This window comes from Hyperolius riggenbachi, chromosome 5 (assembly GCF_040937935.1).
Source record: "Hyperolius riggenbachi isolate aHypRig1 chromosome 5, aHypRig1.pri, whole genome shotgun sequence".
In the NCBI taxonomy this organism is placed as follows: domain Eukaryota; kingdom Metazoa; phylum Chordata; class Amphibia; order Anura; family Hyperoliidae; genus Hyperolius; species Hyperolius riggenbachi.
In genome coordinates, this window is record NC_090650.1 from 3,578,729 (window position 1) to 3,602,170 (window position 23,442).

The 23,442-nt window shown below is 49.2% G+C and overlaps 1 protein-coding gene across 1 annotated transcript in view; it reads left to right on the forward strand.

The window, feature by feature from the left end:
• LOC137517947 (probable acyl-CoA dehydrogenase 6) overlaps positions 1–23,442 on the forward strand; it is a 145,839-nt gene that overhangs the window by 87,957 nt on the left and 34,440 nt on the right. The gene's annotated exons all lie outside the window — the stretch shown is intronic.

Here is a 23,442-nt window from a genome sequence, read left to right on the forward strand (position 1 = left end):
TGTTCTCAATCGCCGGATTTCTGCGATTTTAAGTGTGAACGGGCCCTAAGAGTCAAAAAGGGGAATAAAAATGATTAAATATATTTTCCAGCTCCAGGGTTACCATACATGACACATAGTGGTTATAGAATAAGCAGCACGGTGGCGTAGTGGTTAGCGCTCCCGCCTTGCAGCGCTGGGTCCCTGGTTCAAATCCCAGCCAGGTCAACATGGAGTTTGTATGTTCTCCTCGTGTCTGTGTGTGTTTCCTCCGGGCACTCCGGTTTCCTCCCACATCCCAAAAACATACAGATAAGTTAATTGGCTTCCCCCTAAATTGGCCCTAGACTACGATAAATGCACTACACGACCCAGACATATGAGTATGGTACAGACTAGATTGTGAGCCCCTCAGAGGGAGAGTTAGCGACATCACAATATATACTCTGTACTGCGATGCGTAATGTGTCGGCGCTATATAAATACTTAAATAAATTAATTAAATATATAACTTAGGGAGAAACTTAAAAAAACTGAAACTCAATAGAAAAGGTACCTTTATAGAAAAGGTAGGTCTTTATAGAAAAGGTACCTTTATGCCTATGTCATGCCGTACTTGTCAGGTGAGCCAGCTTCCCACAAGAGGTCATTGTGTCCAGCAATGTACAATTCTTCACACGATGGGTTCTTGACGTTGTTCTGTCAGAACTATTCCCCGGAGGTTCAGGAAATGTCACCTTGGCATTGGAATGGGACGCTCGTACCGCGTTTCAGTGTCTCTCGCTTTCAATCGTCGCTGTAAATATAGTGACAGAAACGCAGAAATCGCTCACCACGCATTTCGCTTCGGTTTCTCTCTGTCCTGCTCCACAACTCGAATATCTCATCTTGTGACGATTAGACAACTTGCATTTTCTCTTTTCAGTTTTAGATTTTTGTTTGTTTGTTTCTTTTGAATTTGACATTTTAAGAAAACTTACCGTATTATTTACTTTTTTTTTATGACTTTGTCAGACAATTAGCCGCTAGCCGCTGTTCGTTTCACTGTCAGACAGAGCTAGAAAGTAAAACTTGCCCTGCCCAGTGCATGATGTTCTAATTATTGATAAAGGGATAATGTAAGGAATGAATTGAGAATGGCCAATGGCTGCACAATCTCAGTGTACCGTATTTTTCACACCATAAGACGCAATTTTTTCCCCACAAAAAAGAAAGGGGGAAATGAGGGCAGGTCTAATGGTGCGAATGTGTCACTGCAGATTGTGTCCCCCTTCTGTACTCCACCCACTCAGAGTTGTACCAAATACAGTAGGCGATGTCTCCAGCTCTACTCTGCTCCCCTCTCTCCCTCCCCCTTGAATACCAGTAATGGTGTCCCTGTGGTCTGATCAGTGGCTATGTCCCCGGCACTGCTCCCCTCCGCTCCTTCCTGACGCACATGCTGCTTACCTTCCATGTCCCCGGCACTGCTCCCCTCCATGTCCCTGTGGCCCCCGTTCTGATCGGCGGCTATGTCCCAGGCACTGCTCCCTCCTGACACACATGCTGCTCACCCTCCATTTCCCCGGCACTGCTCCCCTCCCCCTCCCTGCCCCTGTGGCCCCCATTCCACTTTGTAGTAACGTCTTTGGCTTTATTCCGCTCCTCTCCCTCCCGATGCACAAGCTGAAGGAGTGCAGGTCTGCAGGAAGCATTGCTGCTCAGCCTCTGTCCCGGGAGCGGCGCCTCTGCTCTCCATACACCCTAGGGCAGGGCTTTTCAACCTTATCACTAATTCTACCACTTTTATCACCTGAAACGTACCCCCAGTGTGCCTGCGCAGTAGATTGGACGCGGTAGGGCTCGGCTGTTTCTGCTGGAGCCTGAATGGCGAGCAGCTGCTGCGCATGCACACACCCCGACGAGGAGAACTTTGGGGCTCCCAGCGCTGGTTCCCATCCACTGAGGAGGACGGGGGAAGCCTCTTTAGGATAGAAAGGCCTCCCCCTCCCTGAGGTAAGTACCCCCCAGAGGCACTTCTTTATTACAGGTACACTTTAAAAAAGGGCATATGGGAGGGAAAAAGTAGAAGGCATTGGTGGGAAAAAGATTACAATTAGATTGCTAGCCTACAGATTGTCAGTATTGGCAATGTGGAGGTAGATTACCAATATAGGTAGCCTTACAAGTCCCCCCCACTTAATTATAGATAGCCTCCCCCACCACCAGAGCGCTGAGAGCTGGGCAGTGACTCACCACAAAGCTCAGCTCCCCCTCGCTCGCTCCTCGCTGTGCCGCCCTGCGGGATACTTCACACCTCAGATCATCAGTAAGCCAGCCGCAGTGAAGAGACAGCCAGGCAACCGGTGCATGGTGATGGTGTGTATACTTCAAATACAGGAAGTGAGCAGTGATGTCATTTCCTGTATTTGAAGTATCCCCGCTGTCACAGGGCACCATTTGCCTGGCTGCCTCTTCTCCACAGATCTGAGGTGTGAAGTATGCTGGAGGGCAGCACAGCGAGGGAGGGGGAGCCATACTTTGTGAAGGCAGGACAGGGCAAGTGGCAGACAAACCTGCTGTGTACCATGTGACCTGGCCAACAGCAATGTACCACAGGTTGCAAAGCCTTGCCCTAGGGCATTCTTCTACTTCTTCTTAGTGTCTTTAAGGGTTCTCGATGAGGTTATCAAGCAAGGACCCTTACAGACGGGATGTAGAAGAATGCCCCAGGAGGGGGGTTGGTGCCGAAGACGCCCAAGAGGGGGGGTCATGGGGGCATCTCGGAATCCCCTTTTAAGAAGGGGACCCCCACATGCAAGCCCCCTCCCCAGGAGAAATGTACCCCTTGCCCATTTCCACAAGGGGTTAAAAATAAATAAAAACGCAGACACGAAAAAAGTATTTTACTGTTCTAATTACATACTTTTAAACCAAAGTTCCCACACCAATATCCTCGGAAATGACCCCACGCCATGATCTCCGCCTGCCACCCCCACACACGCCCCTCCCCGCCGCAGCTCTGGCCGGCCACCCCCACACGTGCCCCTCCCCACCGCAGCTCTGGCTAAGCTAAGTATAGCTAGAGCACAAAGCATTTTAAATTTACCTCCAGGGCTCTTCATTGGTCTAATAACAGAGTCACATGGTGCCCTGAATCCGGCTATCGGCATTTAGTGGCACTTCATTTGGCCTGAGGAAGTGGGCGAGTTCCCACGAAACGCGTTGCCTGCGCTTTTTTTTTACTAATAAATACCCATTCCTTTATGGGTGTGTCATCATTGAGGCAAGCCACCTCATTTATTTATGTTTTAGTTGCTTTTAACTTTCCTGGCGGTATGATTCCCGCGGCTGCGCGGCCGCGGAAGGTTTTTTTTTTTTCACTTTTTATTTTTTTAGCATGTAGCTAGCCTAGCTAGGCACCACCGGGGTAATGGTTAGGGTTAGGGACCATGGGAGGGGGGGCTCTTAGGTTTAGGCACCTCCATGGGGATGGTTACAGTTAGGCACCTCCATGGGGATGGTTAGGGTTAGGCACCACCAGGGAGGGTTGGGCACCACCAGGGGGTGGTTAGTTAGGCACCACCGGGGGGGGGGGGGGGTGGTTAGGGTTGGCCCCACTTGGGGGTTGGTAAGGATTAGGCACCACCGGGAGGGGGTGGTTAGGGTTAGGAATCACCAGGGGGGTTAGGCACCACCACGGGGTAGTTAGGGTTAGGCACCACCATGGGGATGGTTAGGGTTAGGCATCACCAGGGGGGGTGGTAAGGATTAGGCACCACTGGGAGGGGGTGGTTAGGGTTAGGCACCACCAGGGGAGAGTTCTGTGTGAGAGTAGGGTTGGGTTAAGCTGTATTGTTGAATTACATTATGATTTTTAACGTTAATATCTTTTCATTATCAACTTCCATCTGTTTTAAAACTATATTTATCATTAACCAATTTTGTTAATGATGTTTATCGTTATTGAGATTTCCTTATCCAGCCAGGCACCCGTTTTTCATGCATGCTTCCTCTGATTCAGAACTATTTTTCACCTATTAGTTTTTCTCAGGCTGGACCACACATTCCACTGGCGTGGCGAGACCTTATGGGGCCTCATGGCAACATTTCTGTGGCCATCATATCTAGACACTCTTGAGCAATGCCACCAGCCCATCCCCTATGGATATGAGTTATTGGTCTATTTACATACTCATGCAATGCACACTGTGTATAGCCCAGGAGCACTGAGACTAAGTCAGAGGGTGGAGCAAGAAAGCAAAGTGAAAAGTGAACCCATCAAGTACCATTTGGACCCCCTCTTCTCCAGGGGCAGTTGCTATGGCTATTGCTAGTACGCCTCTGATACATTCCCAATATTATGTAAAGGACCTCGGACATAATTACTCTTCCAGTATCCTTCCTCTGATGGGAATTCACTTTCTCTTCCCATAAGCCACTAGCTCCACAGGACAGAAATAACGTCCCTCGCTTTGAGAAGAAGTTTTGCCTAGTTTAGGAAATGTAGTGTTAGAATGAATTGGAAGTATTTCCATTCATATTGAGATGTGTTAGCTTAGGGGGATAATGATATTCCTGTGATGGTGATTTTGTGTAAGATCTCTTCTCTCACGTGGGATATAATTCTCGGAGACTTGATTGAGGGAAGCCAGAATTAAGCACCATATTTTGATTATTTTGTACAAGAGTTCTTCATATTTTGTTTTTTTTTCATCTATTGTTGAACTGAAAGGAAGTTTCTTCTGAGCCTTCATGGAATCAATTGTAGGTTGAAGTCGTTTTCTCAATGGGATATTATTTTCTCCTCTAGGTGAGTTTGTAGGGGAGAAATTTGTGACAGAAAGATAGTCATTTTTCAGAGCCAAAGAAGCCAAATTGCCTCTTAAACATTGATAGATTTTCTGAATAGCACCATTTTTATATGAGTGTAATATTCTTAGGAGGTTATTTCTCAGAATATTCCGGAGTTGTGTTATTTCTAGGTTGGAGTGCCCCAGAAAATTGTCCTTCAGAAACAAAATAATAAAAAAGGAGCAGCTTATAGTCATACCACGAGTAGTCAGGTGGGTCCTTGGAGGACTGAAGACCACGAGAAGTCAGGCAGGTCCTTGGGGAGCTGAAGACCACGAAAAGTCAGGCAGGTCCTTGGAGGACTGAAGACCACGAGAAGTCAGGCGGGTCCTTGGAGGACTGAAGAAGACCACAAGAAGTCAGACAGGTCCTTGGGGAGCTGAAGACCACAAGAAGTCAGGCTGGTCCTTGAAGGGCTAAAAACCACAAAAAGTCAGGCTGGTCCTTGGAAGGCTGAAGACCACAAGAAGTCAGGCTGGTCCTTGGGGAGCTGAAGACCACGAGAATTCAGGCGGGTCCTTGGAGGGCTGAAGACTACGAGAAGTCAGGTGGGTCCTGGGAGGGCTGAAGACCACTAGAAGTCAGGCGGGTCCTTGGAGGGCTAAAGACCACAAGAAGTCAGGCGGGTCCTTGGAGGACTGAAGACCACGAGAAGTCAGGCGGGTCCTTGGAGGGCTAAAGACCACAAGAAGTCAGGCGGGTCCTTGGTGGACTGAAGACCACGAGAAGTCAGGCGGGTCCTTGGAGGGCTAAAGACCACAAGAAGTCAGGTGGGTCCTTGGAGGACTGAAGACCACGAGAAGTCAGGTGGGTCCTTGGAGGACTGAAGACCACGAGAAGTCAGGCGGGTCCTTGGAGGGCTAAAGACCACAAGAAGTCAGGTGGGTCCTTGGAGGACTGAAGACCACGAGAAGTCAGGCGGGTCCTTGGAGGACTGATTGGGATATTTACATATTTATGCAATGCACACTGTGTATAGCCCAAGAGCACTAAGACTAAGTCAGAGGGTGGAGCAACAAAGCAAAGTTAAAAGTGAACCCATCAAGTACCATTTCGGCCCCCTCTTCTCCAGGGGCAGTTGCTATGGCTATTGCTAGTACGCCCCTGATACATTCCCAATATTATGTAAAGGACCTCGGACATAATTACTCTTCCAGTATCCTTCCTCTGATGGGAATTCACTTTCTCTTCCCACTAGCTCCACAGGACAGAAATAACGTCCCTCACTTTGAGAAGAAGTTTTGCCTAGTTTAGGAAATGTAGGGTAATTGAATGAATTGGAATTATTTCCGCTCATATTGAGATGTGTTAGCTTAGGGGGATAATGATATTCCTGTGATGGTGATTTTGTGTAAGATCTCTTCTCTCCCGTGGGATATAATTCTCGGAGAGTTTTGCCACACGCGGAGATACGTGGCTGTTTCTTGAGAACTCCTCCAACTAGACATAATGGCCTCAGGACAGACTTGATTGAGGGTAGCCAGAATTACGCACCATATTTTGATTATTTTGTACAAGAGTTCTTCATATTTTTTTTTTCATCTATTGTTGAACTGAAAGGAAGTTTCTTCTGAGCCTTCATGGAATAAATTGTAGGTTGAAGTCGTTTTCTCAATGGGATATTATTTTCTCGTCTAGGTGAGTTTGTGAGAGGAGAAATTTGTGACAGAAAGATAGTCATTTTTCAGAGCCGAAGAAGCCAAATTGCCTCTTAAACATTGATAGATTTTCTGAATAGCACCATTTTTATATGAGTGTAATATTCTTAGGAGGTTATTTCTCAGAATATTCCGGAGTTGTGTTATTTCTAGGTTGGAGTGCCCCAGAAAATTGTCCTTCAGAAACAAAATAATAAAAAAGGAGCAGCTTATAGTCATACCACGAGTAGTCAGGTGGGTCCTTGGAGGACTGAAGACCACGAGAAGTCAGGCAGGTCCTTGGGGAGCTGAAGACCACGAAAAGTCAGGCAGGTCCTTGGAGGACTGAAGACCACGAGAAGTCAGGCGGGTCCTTGGAGGACTGAAGAAGACCACAAGAAGTCAGACAGGTCCTTGGGGAGCTGAAGACCACAAGAAGTCAGGCTGGTCCTTGAAGGGCTAAAAACCACAAAAAGTCAGGCTGGTCCTTGGAAGGCTGAAGACCACAAGAAGTCAGGCTGGTCCTTGGGGAGCTGAAGACCACGAGAATTCAGGCGGGTCCTTGGAGGGCTGAAGACTACGAGAAGTCAGGTGGGTCCTGGGAGGGCTGAAGACCACTAGAAGTCAGGCGGGTCCTTGGAGGGCTAAAGACCACAAGAAGTCAGGCGGGTCCTTGGAGGACTGAAGACCACGAGAAGTCAGGCGGGTCCTTGGAGGGCTAAAGACCACAAGAAGTCAGGCGGGTCCTTGGTGGACTGAAGACCACGAGAAGTCAGGCGGGTCCTTGGAGGGCTAAAGACCACAAGAAGTCAGGTGGGTCCTTGGAGGACTGAAGACCACGAGAAGTCAGGTGGGTCCTTGGAGGACTGAAGACCACGAGAAGTCAGGCGGGTCCTTGGAGGGCTAAAGACCACAAGAAGTCAGGTGGGTCCTTGGAGGACTGAAGACCACGAGAAGTCAGGCGGGTCCTTGGAGGACTGATTGGGATATTTACATATTTATGCAATGCACACTGTGTATAGCCCAAGAGCACTAAGACTAAGTCAGAGGGTGGAGCAACAAAGCAAAGTTAAAAGTGAACCCATCAAGTACCATTTCGGCCCCCTCTTCTCCAGGGGCAGTTGCTATGGCTATTGCTAGTACGCCCCTGATACATTCCCAATATTATGTAAAGGACCTCGGACATAATTACTCTTCCAGTATCCTTCCTCTGATGGGAATTCACTTTCTCTTCCCACTAGCTCCACAGGACAGAAATAACGTCCCTCACTTTGAGAAGAAGTTTTGCCTAGTTTAGGAAATGTAGGGTAATTGAATGAATTGGAATTATTTCCGCTCATATTGAGATGTGTTAGCTTAGGGGGATAATGATATTCCTGTGATGGTGATTTTGTGTAAGATCTCTTCTCTCCCGTGGGATATAATTCTCGGAGAGTTTTGCCACATGTGGAGATACGTGGCTGTTTCTTGAGAACTCCTCCAACTAGACATAATGGCCTCAGGACAGACTTGATTGAGGGTAGCCAGAATTACGCACCATATTTTGATTATTTTGTACAAGAGTTCTTCATATTTTTTTTTTTCATCTATTGTTGAACTGAAAGGAAGTTTCTTCTGAGCCTTCATGGAATAAATTTTGGGTTGAAGTCGTTTTCTCAATGGGATATTATTTTCTCGTCTAGGTGAGTTTGTGAGAGGAGAAATTTGTGACAGAAAGATAGTCATTTTTCAGAGCCGAAGAAGCCAAATTGCCTCTTAAACATTGATAGATTTTCTGAATAGCACCATTTTTATATGAGTGTAATATTCGTAGGAGGTTATTTATCAGAATATTCCGGAGTTGTGTTATTTCTAGGTTGGAGTGCCCCAGAAAATTGTCCTTCAGAAACAAAATAATAAAAAAGGAGCAGCTTATAGTCATACCACGAGTAGTCCGGTGGGTCCTTGGAGGACTGAAGACCACGAGAAGTCAGACAGGTCCTGGGAAGCTGAAGACCACAAGAAATCGGGCGGGGCCTTGGAGGGCTGAAGACCACAAGTAGTCAGGTGGGTCCTTGGAGGGCTGAAGACCACAATAAATCAGGCGGGGCCTTGGAGGGCTGAAGACTACGAAAAGTCAGGTGGGTCCTTCGAGGACGAAGACCACAAGAAGTCAGGTGGGTCCTCGGATGGCCGGAGACCACTAGAAATCAGGTGGGTCCTCGGATGGCTGGAGTCCACTAGAAGTTAGGTGGGCCATTGGAGGGCTGAGGGTCGCACCTAGAAGAGTTCTCTGGAACAGATAAAGGATTATAGAAGTCGGCATTCTGCTGGGTTATTCCAAAATCTCCTTCAATGGAAGATGTTAATGAATTGAGCAATCATAATCTTATAATGTGCTGTTACATAATTAGAAGTGATTTGTTCTCTTGATCTTTTGCCAGCTAAGATATATTTGTGGAAATCGGGGAGGTTGAACCCACCATATATTGTTTTACTCCCAGGTAAATGTCGATAGAGGAGATGTTGGCTTTTTGTGTGGTCCAGGTGACGTGTGACAAGCTTTTGTTTATAGCTGTGACACAGGAAGGAGGAGAGTAAATTGCAGTTATTACTGGAGGTAACTGAACAGCTTTGAGACACTTCTGTTGTTATTTAGCGCCCAGAAGGCTTTGCAGGATTGTTCCTCATTTGCGCCTGGTCTTTATTCATTAGATTGTGCTTCTAATAGACGCTGGATGATGCGAAAGTGAAAACCTGTCAGTCTGTCAAAATGAGTTACAAGGGCTCCTGCTCCATGCAATCCTGCACTCCGTAGTATTGTTGTCATGGTTTCAGACACCTGCCTCTTGTACTTCCTGTACTGGAAATTCTTAGCTCTTCACAAACTGGAAGGAGGAGATCATTTTTTCAAATATTTAACCCTCCCTGGTGTTATGATTATTTCCAGATTTAAGGTCTAAAAGCCATAACATTTTTTCGCAAGCTTTTAGACCCTAAAAATGAGAAGAAAAACATACGGCAGAGAGGTCTGCAGCAGCTCCTGCATGAAACTCACTCAGGCACGGGATTACCACCCTGTTCTGCGGCTTTTTGTCCCGAGCCTGACTCGGAATTACTGCTAAGGAGGTTAAATTCCTCTGACTCCAGGTTCCCTTTCCTGCAGTGCTGCGTGTTATTCTGTGTATCCATGGGAGGGCCACATGCAGAGGTGTAACTAAAAACCTCCGGGCCCCCCTGCAGGGGCAGGGACTGCAGGGATCATGTGACCACATGCAGAGGTGTGACTAGAAACCTCCGGGCCCCCTGCAGGGGCAGGGACTGCAGGGATCATGTGGCCACATGCAGAGGTGTAACTAGAAACCTCCAGGCCCCCCTGCGCACCCGGATAGCAATCAGATATCCGGAGATATCCTAGCTATCCGAGCTCGGATAGCATCACCAGCTCGGATAGCGTCACGACAGACGTCACCTCGAGTCCTCACAAGCGAATCAGAGGGCTCCCAGCCCTCTGACTGCAGCCAATCATAGAGGGGGAGCCTGGCCAAGCCCCCCTCTATAAATAGCGGACACCATCTGGCCTCACTCGTCCTGCTTGCGACTTACTGACTGATAGTACTGAGAGACTGCTCCAGTGCTTTTTGTCTGTGTGCAAGTGCATTTCTATTGTTCTAAACCAAGCGTTTTTACACTCCAACACTTGATATTCAACTGTATTGCTTTGTATTGTAGATAGATTGTATTTTAGGCAGTTTAGTTTGTGTGATTAGGGACTAGGGAGGGAGACTGTCACTGCTGCAGCTGCAGCCATCAGCTAGGCCCTGTGCCTAGGCAAGGCAGCCTGCCCTGCTCTGTGCTCTAGTCTCTAGTTACCTGTGCTCTCACCTGTCCTACTCTACTCTACTGTACTACTTCTGTGTTAGATAGATTATTGTACTATTTTGTAGTTAGCAAGGCCCAGCTTTACTGCTATACCTGTCCTGTATCTGCTCTCTGTAATCTAGTCACACCTGTTCTATTATTTAGCTAGATTCTTCTATTCTTTAGTTAGTAGTACTGTAGTGTACTCTAGTCTGTGTATAGGCACCATCCGACACCGCGTTACCTAGGGTCTTTGTGTGCGCAGTGCACGTCTGCGCTGTCCGCACCCTCTCGTTAGTGCTACACCCGTCCTATTGTTTCTATTACTTCTATTGTGTATTTGATGACTTGTACTGTAGTCTGTGTATAGGGACACCGTCAGTCAGCGTTAGCTAGGGTCTTTGTGTGCGCAGTGCACATCTGCGCTGTCCGCCGCACCCTCTCATTAGTGCTACACCCGTCCTATTGTTTATATATTACTTCTATTGTGTATTCGCTGACTTGTACTGTAGTCTATGTATAGGGACACCGCCGTCAGTCAGCGGCAGCTAGGGTCTTTGTGTGCGCAAGGCGCACTCTCTCGTTAGCGCTACACCGATCTCTGCTGTAGAGTACACCTGTCCGTCACCTCACACACCCACCACCACCAGTCCCACCCCATTAAAGTACCCCACTTGTCCCACCCGCCTTTACATACATAAGTTTTTTTTTTCATTTGTATAGTATTAAAAATATACGATGTCTGGCACTGGCAGCCGCGGTTTGGGCAGGGGCAGCAAGGGCATCGCCAAGAGAGGAGGTCGTGGGCGTGGCAGCCGCGCCACCACCACCATGCGCAGTTCTGCCATTAGCCACTGGCCGTGGACGCCTTGGCCGCCCAACAGCTGGGAGTCACGCTGCAGAGACACAGCAGCAGCAGCAGCGTGTGGCCCAGATGTTCCTCCCACCGCCAGGTCGTAGCCGTCCTATTGAGGAGAAGGACGCAGACGCTGTGGTGGAACTGATGGTGGATGAGCAGGCCACCATTAGCTCTGGAACCGAGTCCTCCACCCCCGCCACCACTCCTGTTCGCAAGAGCAGCAGCAGCCGACCAGCACTGCCTGGTGAGCAGGAGGAGGAGTGCAGTTCTCCAGTCCCAGCGGGCAACACAAGCACCCTGTCACTCAGCACCTTCTTATCCCCAAGCGCAGCGGGGTTATGGAGTGCTGTTGCGGCAGAATTGGAGGAGGAAGGAATGCTGATGGGCACTTTGGGGGATGATGCTTTGGGGGATGATGCTTTGGACAGTCAGACAGTGGTGACTGTCCATCCGTCCATGCATGCAGAAGGGGAGTTTGTGGGATCCCAGCAGGACATGTTTGCGGAGGGGGAGGATGATGATGACTGGGTGCCAGGTCCTGGGAGTGGGGATGTCATCAGCTCTGAGGAGGAGGAGGAGGATGCGTCTGTGGGCCTTGCTAAAAGGATCAGCATTGCAGGCATGGGCAGGATCACAAGTGGGCGTGGTATGCAGGCCACACAGCGTGCTGATCAGGAGACGAGTTCTGCCAGTGCCATCACCAGCCGCACCAAGAACCCCCCCAACCACCACAGGGAGACCAGCAGCAGCAGCACCTTCCAGCCGAAGGGGCAACTTCACCTCCCCAATATGGAATTTTTTCACCCTTCCATATGTGGAGTGCAAGTATGCTACCTGCAACCAGTGCCGCCAGCAGCTCAGCAGAGGGAAGGAGCCCTCTGCGTACGGCACCACCTCTCTGGTCAACCACCTTGCAGGGAAACACTTTCACGAGCATGAGGAGTTCGTGAAGTTGAAGGAAGCTGGCAGTGGTAGTGGCAGACCCACCACCACTGCGAAGCCGTCAGCAGCAGCCACCCGCCCTCCTCCACCTCCTCCAGCAGCACCAGCAGGAGTGCGTCAGCAACGCACTGCTCCTCCTCCCTCTGCAACTCCTGCCGCCAACACTGAGGCCTGTTCTGGCAGCCAGTCCTCAGTGGCCTCCTCTGCTCCCTCCACTGATTCCCGTGCCAGCAAAAGGCGTCGCCAGACCCTACTCAGCGACACCTTCCAGGGGGTGGTCAGGGTTCTGCCTCCCAGCAGCCGTCGCGTGCGTCAGCTGAACGGCTTGCTGGCACGGGCCATGTGCTCCCAACTCCTGCCTTATTCCCTTGTGCAGGAGGGGAGCGACATGCGTGCGCTCCTGATGTGTGCAGCCCCCGATTGGCCAATCCCCAGCTGACATTTTTTTGCACGCACGGCCATCCCTGCACTTCACCACTCTGTGATGGCCAATGTCAGGAGAGGGCTGGAGCACGCGGTGGGTCAACGGGTCCATGTCACCATGGACTCGTGGAGCAGCCGGTTTGGGACAGGCCACTATCTGTCCTTCACCGCGCATTGGGTCAGCTTGGTGGAAGGGGGTGAGGATGGGGGAGCAGCATCGGGCACTGTCAGAGCAGCAGCAGCAGCAACAACGCAGTGGGTGGTGCCACCATGCAGGGTCAGCGGAATTGCAGCAGTTTCCTCTGATCCGCTTCCATCCTCCGGGAAAACTAGCCCAAACCCTCCACCTCAGCAGCAGCGTGAAGCCCCGCCACTGCCAAGCGCTGCTGGAATTGGTCAGCCTGGGGAAGACCAAACTGACGGCGAACCATGTCCTGGCCAAACTCCGAGAGCAGGAGAGGAATTGGCTGACCCCCAGAGGCCTCAGAGTCGGAGAGGTGGTGTCCAACAATGGGGCAAACCTGGTTGCTGCAATCAGCAGGGGAGACCTGACCCACATCCCCTGCCTGGCGCACGTCCTGAACCTGGTAGTCCAAAAGTTCCTGCGGACCTACCAGGCTCTCACCTGCAGCCGTAGCAAGCCTGGAAGAGGTGCAGAAGGAGCTGCACCAGCCACAGCACCGGCTTATGATCGATGTTCCAACTCGCTGGAACTCCACCCTGGCAATGTTGGAGCGTCTGGTTGAACAGAGGCAGGCTGTGAGCCAGTACCTTGCACGAGCAACAGTTGCCTCCATCACTGCAACTGGGCGTGCTGCCACCAACCTCCCGTCCATCATCTCCACAGAGGACTGGGGGCACATGCAGCAGGTGTGCTCAGTCCTGGCACCCTTCCTGCAGGCCACCAACATGGTAAGCAGGGACCATGCAATGGTGTGCGAGTGGGTACCCTTGGTGTGTGTGCTGGACAGGGCCCTGTATGCACTGCTGGAAGAGGGAGCGGCAGCCTTGGACCAGCAGGAGTTGCAGGAAGCTTCACAGGCCACCTCTGAGGAGGAGGGCTTGGAGTTGGTGGAGGTCCCTGACCTTGCTGCTGATGAGGGGGAGCAGCAGAGCACAGCTGGAGTGGTGTGGGGGTGGAGAGAGGATGAGGTGGAGGAGGCAGAGGAAGAGGACAGCACTGTCGGCTCTGGGGCTGCCGATGATGTGCCAACAGACGTGGCCAGACTCTTCCCAATGGCAGCGCACATGCTGAGGTGCCTGCGCAAGGACCCAAGAGTGATCCAGATGAAGCAGAGGGAGGACATCTGGATCTGCATGATGCTGGACCCACGTCTGAAGGGGAAGCTCAGCCAGTTCCTGCCTGCAGGAGGAGACCGTGCGCAACAAATGAGGGATTTGCAGCTGTCCCTTGTTGAGTGCTTGGAGGAAGCCTTCCCTCAGACATCCACCCCCACTGTCCAGCCAGCACAGAGACAGCAGCAGGTGCCTGCATCCACCAGCAGCAAGCGCACGCGCACCACAGACCTGCTGTCTCTGACCCAAGAGCTCTACATGAGTGTAGAGCTGCCAAGGACTAGAGAGGAGGTGCCTGCAGCAGCATCCTTCTCCAGTCACAGGCAGCGCTTGACCCGCATGGTGGCTGACTACATGGGGTCCTACAGCGGGCTTGACAGCGTGGCCCCTGTTGATCCCATGGAGTATTGGGTCAAGCACCTGCCGATCTGAAGCGAGCTTGCACAGTACGCCCTGGAAGTGCTCTCCTGCCCCCCTTCCAGCGTACTGTCAGAGCGTTGCTTCAGTGCAGCCGGTGGAGTCGTCACTGAGAAGCGATCTCGTCTGTCTCACAAGTCTGTGGACAGACTGACGTTTCTCAAAATGAACCAGGCTTGGGTGGAAGGCGAATTCCTGGCCCCTGTTGTCGGCGAGAGGGGGACATGAAGTGGCGCTGTAACGATCGGTGTAACACAGAGAGGGTCTGATTACAGGTGATCTGCAGTATCACCGAGAATGCAGATATACACCCGATTATTGATGATCTGCAGTATCACCGATAATCAGATATATCTCTAACCTCTGGACACCTGAGTAATATGAGTGTTTGGTGCAACAGTAATACTTTGAGGAGAGCACCCGTATAGAGGGTGTAAGGCAGTAAGAGATACTGCTCAGAGAACAGATTCCTTCCAATGGCCTGATGCTCCCCAAGGGGCGGAGCCAGGCTGAGAGTGGGAAGGACCAGAGAGTGAGTGACACCAATGGTGAAGTGTCACTGACAGGTCTGTGAACTATCTCCCAACAGGGAAGATAGTTCTCAAGGTCGGACAGGCCAGGTCGGCAACAGACAGACAGATCAGGTACAGAGACAGGAGACAGAAGTGGAATCCTAAGACTAGCAGAGTTTGGCAACAGAGTATCAGATATAGCGTAGTACCTAATCAGAGATCAGAAGAGTGGTCAGGAAAGCAGAAGGTCATAACAAATAATCAACAATTCCTAGACTAAGGTGTGAGATCCTTGGCCATCAACACCTTGGAAACTGGTCTAATAAACACAGATACTGACAAGGTCTGAGTGCTACCACGTAGTGATCGCAACGCCAGACACCAGAGAAATGACCAGCACCCAGTATATATACACCAACGCTCTCTAGCGCCTCCCTTAAGTGCTGGACCAATGGAAACTGCTGAATTTGTCAGCTGACCGGCTTGGTCAGCTGACCCCCTTCTGACTATCATAAAGGCCCTGCCTCTCTGCGCGCGCGCGCATCCTCCTGAACCAGTGTGGACTATCAGTCCCAGCCACACCAGACATGTGTTGTAATGTTTCTGCTGTATTAGATGCGGAATCCGCCGCACCGCTGTCCGTGCGGCGTTTTCTCTGCATTCCGCATTACTGATAGGAGTAGGCCTATGCGTGCAACCTGCCGCGTCGGAGGCGGAATCCGCCGCCCTGTTGTCTGGGCATGCGGCGGTTCTTCCGCGCCCTGACTGAGCGCCAGCTGCCATGTTGAACGCGGAATCAGCCGCCCTACTCTGAGTACTAGCGGCGGCTTTTCCGCGTTTCCTCACAGTACCCCCCCCTGAGGAGTGGACTCCGGACAACTCCTACCCGGTTTCTCAGGATATCGAGTGTGGAATTCCCTTCTCAATTTGTCCGCATGCATGCGACACTCAGGTACCCATGTTCTCTCCTCCATACCATACCCCTTCCAGTGCACTAGATACTGTAGTGAGTTCTGCACTAACCGTGAGTCTAAAATCTTTTCTACTTCATACTCAGGTTGGTCGTCTACCATCACAGGAGGAGGAGGAGTGGCACCCACATGGACTGCTGGTTTAAGCAGGGACACATGAAAAGATCTTACACTACGCATGCTGGCAGGAAGATTAATGGCATAAGTGACATTGTAGATCTTTTTGGTTACGGAAAAAGGGCCCACAAACCTGGGACCTAACTTGACCGAGGGTTGTTTCAGGGTTAAATGACGTGTGGACACCCAGACCAAGTCTCCTGGTCGGAACTTCCACTCTAAGGATCGTTTCTTGTCAGCTTGCCCTTTCTGAGTTTGAAAAGCCTTTTCCAAATTATTCTTCACGGTCCCCCAAATGGCTTTGAATGACTTTTGCCAAGCCTCCAGAGCAGGAAACGGAGTGGAGGCTACTGGCAATGAGGAAAACTTGGGCAACTTTCCGGTTACCACCTGAAATGGAGAAAATCCAGAGGAAGAGCTCCTCAAATTATTGTGCGCAAATTCTGCATATGGCAAGAACTTGACCCAATCACTTTGTGCTTCTGCAACATAACACCTCAAAAACTGTTCCAATGACTGATTAACCCTCTCCGTCTGACCATTGGTCTGTGGGTGGTAGCCCGACGAAAATGATAGTTCCATGTCCATTTGATGACAAAATGCCCTCCAGAATCTAGAAACAAATTGGACTCCCCGATCTGACACTATGTTTTCCAGAATGCCATGAAGTCGGAAAACGTGGATGATGAAAAGATCGGCCAACTCCTGGGCCGAGGGGAGTCCTTTCAAGGGCACAAAATGGGCCATTTTACTGAAACGGTCGACTACCTAGAGTTGAGCTGAAATTTTCGTAATTTCGCATTACTAAAATTACGCATGCGAAATTTGCGATTACGATGCGAAATTACAGTAGCGTAATTGCCATTAAAATCGTAATTGAAAATACCGTAAGCGTAATTTTCAACGCGTAATTTCGTACTTCGTTCATGCCGTAATTTCGCATTAAACGCTACCGTAATTTCGCGTTAAACCGTAACGCTCCGTATAATATAAAAAAGCCGCCGACTTTAAGGGTTAATAGCAAAGCCCCTTTAAATGCTAAGAGCCTCAAATTTGGAGAATATATTAAGGAGATCAGGAGGAATAAGAGGAAAAATTTTTTTTTCAAAAAGACCTTATAGTTTTTGAGAAAATCGATGTTAAAGTTTCAAAGGAAAAATGTAAACATTTAAAAACCCGCCGACTTTAACGGTTAATAGCAAAGCCTGCTTAAAGTTTAGGAACACCAAATTCCCAGGGTATATTAAGGGGATCAGTGGGAATAAGAGGAAAAATTTATTTTTCAAAAAGACCTTATAGTTTTTGAGAAAATCGATTTTTAAGTTTCAAGGGCGAAAATATTAAAGGACTTTTTTCGTGGTTATGTTTTTTGTTCAATTAAAATACTTTTTCTAAGTGTTTGTGTGTTTATTTACTTTTAACTCTTAAAGGAAATGGCATTTTCGCCCTTGAAACTTAAAAATCGATTTTCTCAAAAACTATAAGGTCTTTTTGAAAAAAACATTTTTCCTCTTATTCCCACTGATCCCCTTAATATACCCTGGGAATTTGGTGTTCCTAAACTTTAAGCAGGCTTTGCTATTAACCGTTAAAGTCGGCGGGTTTTTAAATGTTTACATTTTTCCTTTGAAACTTTAACATCGATTTTCTCAAAAACTATAAGGTCTTTTTGAAAAAAAAAATTTTCCTCTTATTCCTCCTGATCTCCTTAATATATTCTCCAAATTTGAGGCTCTTAGCATTTAAGGGGGCTTTGCTATTAACCCTTAAAGTCGGCGGCTACCTAACATTGATACATGCGTCAACTTTTCCGCTTCGGGAGCATGACCATACGCATTAATTTCGTAATACCCGTTGCAATGCGAAAATTACGCTTACGCGAAATTTCGCGAAATCCTTCTTCATTACGATTATGTACTTACGGCCATAAACGTAATTACACTAATTACGCGAAATTTCGCGAAATCGTAATTACTCCATTACGCTCATCTCTACGACTACCACCCAAATGACCGACATGTCTTCAGACCTCGGAAGCTCACCTACAAAATCCATGGACAAATGGGTCCATGGTTCACTCGGGGTGGGCAAAGGCTGCAACGTTCCCACAGGTGCCAGACGGGAGGGTTTGCTTTTTGCACACACTGCACACTCTCTGACATACTCCTTGCAGTCTGTTGCCAGGGAAGGCCACCAAGCACACCTAGCAACCAAGTCTTGCGTTCTGGAGGCCCCTGGGTGCCCGGCATTCTTTTGCGAGTAGAACATCTGCAAAATCTGGAGATGAAATGGCAGTGGTACAAACATAACCCCTTCAGGCTTTCCCTCAGGGACATCCTGCTGGAAGGGACCTAAAGTCTCCGTCCAGTCTTTCCAAGTCTCTGTGACTCCCAGCACTACCCTATGTGGAACAATGGTTTCTGGTTCTGAGGGCTGTGCTGTCTCCGGCTCAAAACATCTAGACAAGGCATCCGCCTTAATGTTTTTACTACCCGGAGTGTACGTAATTACAAATCTGAATCTCGAGAAAAACAGTGACCACTGAGCCTGACAGGGACTCAACCTCTTAGCCCCCTCAATGTATTCCAAATTTTTGTGATCAGTGTAGACTGTAATCGTATGTTCTGCTCCTTCTAGCCAATGACGCCATTCCTCAAAGGCCAACTTAATGGCTAGGAGCTCCCTGTTGTCTATATCGTAATTTTTCTCTGCTGGTGAAAACCTCCGAGAGAAATAGGCACACGGGTGTAATCTTCCCTGCAGCCCAGAGCGTTGAGACAGCACAGCCCCTACCCCAACTTCTGAGGCGTCAACCTCTACAATGAATGGATAAGAGGTGTCTACGTGTCTCAATATGGGTGCAGAGCAAAACAGTTCTTTCAACGTGGAGAAAGCGGCCAGAGCTTCGGGGGACCAGTGGTTGGTATCTGCCCCTTTTTTAGTGAGACTGGTGAGGGGTGCTATGACTGTAGAGTACTCCTTTATGAACCTTCTATAGTAGTTCGCAAACCCCAAAAATCTCTGAAGAGATTTGAGTCCTACTGGCTGGGGCCATTCCAGGACAGCAGAGACTTTGGCGGGATCCATAGAAAGGCCCAAGGTGGAAATTATATATCCCAGAAAAGCGACAGATGTCACCTCAAAAATGCATTTCTCCAATTTAGCATAAATCCTGTTTTGTCTAAGCTTGTGCAGCACGAATTTGACATGAGCCCTGTGCTCAGAGAGGTTGTCTGAGAAGATCAGTATATCGTCCAGGTATATTAGGACAAATTTACCCAACACCTCTCTGAAAACTTCGCTAATGAGTTCCTGGAAGACGGCCGGGGCGTTACACAACCCGAAGGGCATCACTAGGTACTCGTAATGCCCGTCGGGTGTGTTAAAGGCCGTCTTCCACTCATCGCCCTCTCTGATCCGCACCAGATTGTATGCCCCCCCGCAAATCCAATTTCGAAAAAATCTTAGCATTGGTGACTTGAGTGAATAAATCGTCTATCAAAGGTAATGGATAGCGATTTTTAACTGTGATTTTATTCAGTCCCCGGTAATCAATGCATGGCCGAAGGCCTCCGTCTTTTTTCTTTACAAAAAAGAAACCTGCCCCGGCAGGCGACCGGGAAGGACGAATGAATCCCTTAGCTAAGTTTTCACGGATATACTCTTGCATTGCCACCTTTTCTGGCCCAGACAAATTGTAACGATGTCCTCTAGGGGGCATACAACCCGATCGGAGATCAATCGGGCAATCGAAAGGGCGATGTGGAGGTAATTTATCAGCAGCTTTGGGGCAAAACACGTCCGAAAACTCAGTATATTGTTCCGGAACACCCTCCACATGAATCCTGGTCTGGCCTAAAGTCACCTTCACTAAACAATGACGAAAACAGTGGACTGACCAGCTCGTTAACTGACCGGTGGCCCAGTTTATCTGAGGGGAGTGAAGGTGTAACCACGGCATGCCAAGGATGATTGTGGAGGTTGTCATGCGTAATACAAAAAACTGCAACTTCTCTTTATGCAGCACCCCTATAGTGACTTCCACCTCTGGTGTCTGGGACAGAGGACGGTTACGCTGCAGAGGGGAATCATCCACTGCCGTAACCTGTAGAGGTGGTTTTACCGGGGTGAGCGAAATACCCAATTTCTTAGCAAATTCGTAATCCATAAAATTAGCCGCTGAGCCCGAATCAACGAAGGCCTCAGTGACTTCAGATTGATCTTCCCATGTAATCATACAAGGAAGAAGTAACCTTTTATCATCTAGGGGTAAAAATTGCACGCCTAGGGTACTACCCCCAATCTGCATTGGCTCAGGGGGAGGCGAGACGGGAGGAGGTGGAGTCACAGGGGGCGCAGCGTGGGATACCATTCTCACATGGCTACTACCCCGGGTCTGCCTCTGATAGCGTAGCCGGCGATCTATCCTGATGGCCAATGAAATGGCCTCATCGATGGACTTAGGTTCAGGCTGACTCAACATAAGATCGGAAACCTCATCTGACAACCCTGCTAAGAAGCAATCTAAAAGGGCAAAGGTATCCCACCTGGCTGATACTGACCACTTCCTAAATTCAGCAGCATAATCCTCCACCGGACTCTTGCCTTAACGTAACCCTTTGAGCTTCCGCTCAGAAGTCGAGGCAATGTCTGGATCATCGTAAATTATAGCCATGGCCTTAAAAAATTCCTCTACCGAGGTTAGGGCCAAGTCTCCATCAGGCAGACTGTACGCCCAGGTCTGAGAATCACCTGATAACAAAGTTTTAATAAATGTAACCCTTTGGGCCATAGTTCCAGAAGAATTAGGTCTTAACTCAAAGTATGACAATACTCTACTTCTAAAATTTCGGAAGTCAGATCTGTGACCAGAAAAATTTTCAGGTACAGGCATACGTATGTCTGTGCTAAGAGGAGATCGCACTGATTGAAGTTCCTGAATAGCCCCAAATATCTGACATGTCTGGGTCTGTTGGTTCAAAACTGCCGCGGAAAGTTGGTTTCCCGCGGTGGTCAGGACTTCAACATGGCTATACAGTGCGTCCATTTGGGTTTGGTCTGGCGTTCTGTAACGATCGGTGTAACACAGAGAGGGTCTGATTACCGGTGATCTGCAGTATCACCGAGAATGCAGATATATACCCGATTATTGATGATCTGCAGTATCACCGATAATCAGATATATTACTAACCTCTGGACACCTGAGTAATATGAGTGTTTGGTGCAACAGTAATACTTTGTGGAGAGCACCCGTATAGAGGGTGCCAGGCAGTAAGAGGTACTGCTCAGAGGACAGATTCCTTCCAATGGCCTGATGCTCCCCAAGGGGCGGAGCCAGGCTGAGAGTGGGAAGGACCAGAGAGTGAGTGACACCAATGGTGAAGTGTCACTGACAGGTCTGTGAACTATCTCCCAACAGGGAAGATAGTTCTCAAGGTCGGACAGGCCAGGTCGGCAACAGACAGACAGATCAGGTACAGAGACAGGAGACAGAAGTGGAATCCTAAGACTAGCAGAGTTTGGCAACAGAGTATCAGATATAGCGTAGTAACTAATCAGAGATCAGAAGAGTGGTCAGGAAAGCAGAAGGTCATAACAAATAGTCAACAATTCCTAGACTAAGGTGTGAGTTCCTTGGCCGTCAACACCTTGGAAACTGGTCTAGATAATAACACAGATGATAACAGAATTCCTAGACTAAGGTGTGAGATCCTTGGCCATCAACACCTTGGAAACTGGTCTAATAAACACAGATGCTGACAAGGTCTGAGTGCTACCACGTAGTGATCGCAACGCCAGACACCAGAGAAATGACCAGCACCCAGTATATATACACCAACGCTCTCTAGCGCCTCCCTTAAGTGCTGGACCAATGGAAACTGCTGAATTTGTCAGCTGACCGACTTGGTCAGCTGACCCCCTTTTGACTATCATAAAGGCCCTGCCTCTCTGCGCGCGCGTCCTCCTGAACCAGTGTGGACTATCAGTCCCAGCCACACCAGACATGTGTTGTAATGTTTCTGCTGTATTAGATGCGGAATCCGCCGCACCGCTGTCCGTGCGTGCGGCGTTTTCTCTGCATTCCGCATTACTGATAGGAGTAGGCCTATGCGTGCAACCTGCCGCGTCGGACGCAGAATCCGCCGCCCTGTTGTCTGGGCATGCGGCGGTTCTTCCGCGCTCCGACTGCGCGCCAGCTGCCATGTTGAACGCGGAATCAGCCGCCTTACTCTGAGTACTAGCGGCGGCTTTTCCGCGTTTCCTCACAGGCGCACACACATTACACCTGCATCTGCTGCTGTATTTCTTCCTGCTGTCTGTGTCTCCACTGCCAGGGAACACATTACAAGGTGCTGCTGCCCATGTGCCACCAGCTATTGCGCTCAAAAATAGCTGCCTGCCCTGCATTATTTATTTTGGAAAAAAAAAAAAAAAATTGTAATTATTTTAGAGGTCTCCGGGTTGAAAACTGTGCTGTCCCAATTGTGTATTGGACACAATGTGGGCTTCACAACCGCTGTCTGGAACCTCATGCTGTGTATTTATGGCCCTGGAACCACCGCTAGGAACCAGGGCCTATTATGTCTCGCTGCCTGCTGCCAGTCTGCCACACACTCAACCTCCTCACGCTGCCTGCTGTTGTATTTCTTCCTGCTGTCTGTGTCTCCACTGCCAGGGAACACATTACAAGGTGCTGCTGCCCATGCGCCAACAGCTATTATGCTCAAAAATAGCTGCCTGCATTAATTTGAAAAAAAAAATTGTAATTATTTTAGAGGTGTCCGGGTTGAAAACTGTGCTGTCCCAATTGTGTATTGGACACAATGGGCCTGATTCACAAAGCGGTGCAAACTTTTTCGCGGACTTTTGCGCGTGCAAAGTGCCGCGATTCGCGCGATCGCGGACTTTTGCGTGTGCAATTGCGCAATTATTTACGGCCCTGGAACCACCTCTAGGAACCAGGGCCTATTATGTCTCGCTGCCTGCCCTCCTGCTGCCTGCTGCCAAATGCCAGTCTGCCACACACACTCATCCTCCTCACGCTGCCTGCTGTTGTATTTCCTCCTGCTGTCTGTGTCTCCACTGCCAGGGAACACATTACAAGGTGCTGCTGCCCATGCGCCAACAGCTATTACGCTCAAAAATAGCTGCCTGCATTATTTTGAAAATAAAAAATTGTAATTATTTTAGAGTCATCCGGGTTGAAAACTGTGCTGTCCCAATTGTGTATTGGACACAATGTGGGCTTCACGACCGCTGTCTGGAACCTCATGCTGTGTATTTACGGCCCTGGAACCCCCGCTAGGAACCAGGGCCTTTTATGTCTCGCTGCCTGCCCTCCTGCCTGCTGCCAGTCTGCCACACACTCAACCTCCTCACGCTGCCTGCTGCTGTATTTCCTCCTGCTGTCTGTGTCTCCACTGCCAGGGAACACATTACAAGGTGCTGCTGCCCATGCGCCAACAGCTATTACGCTCAAAAATAGCTGCCTGCATTAATTTGAAAATAAAAAATTGTAATTATTTTAGAGGTGTCCGGGTTGAAAACTGTGCTGTCCCAATTGTGTATTGGACACAATGTGGGCTTCACGACCGCTGTCTGGAACCTCATGCTG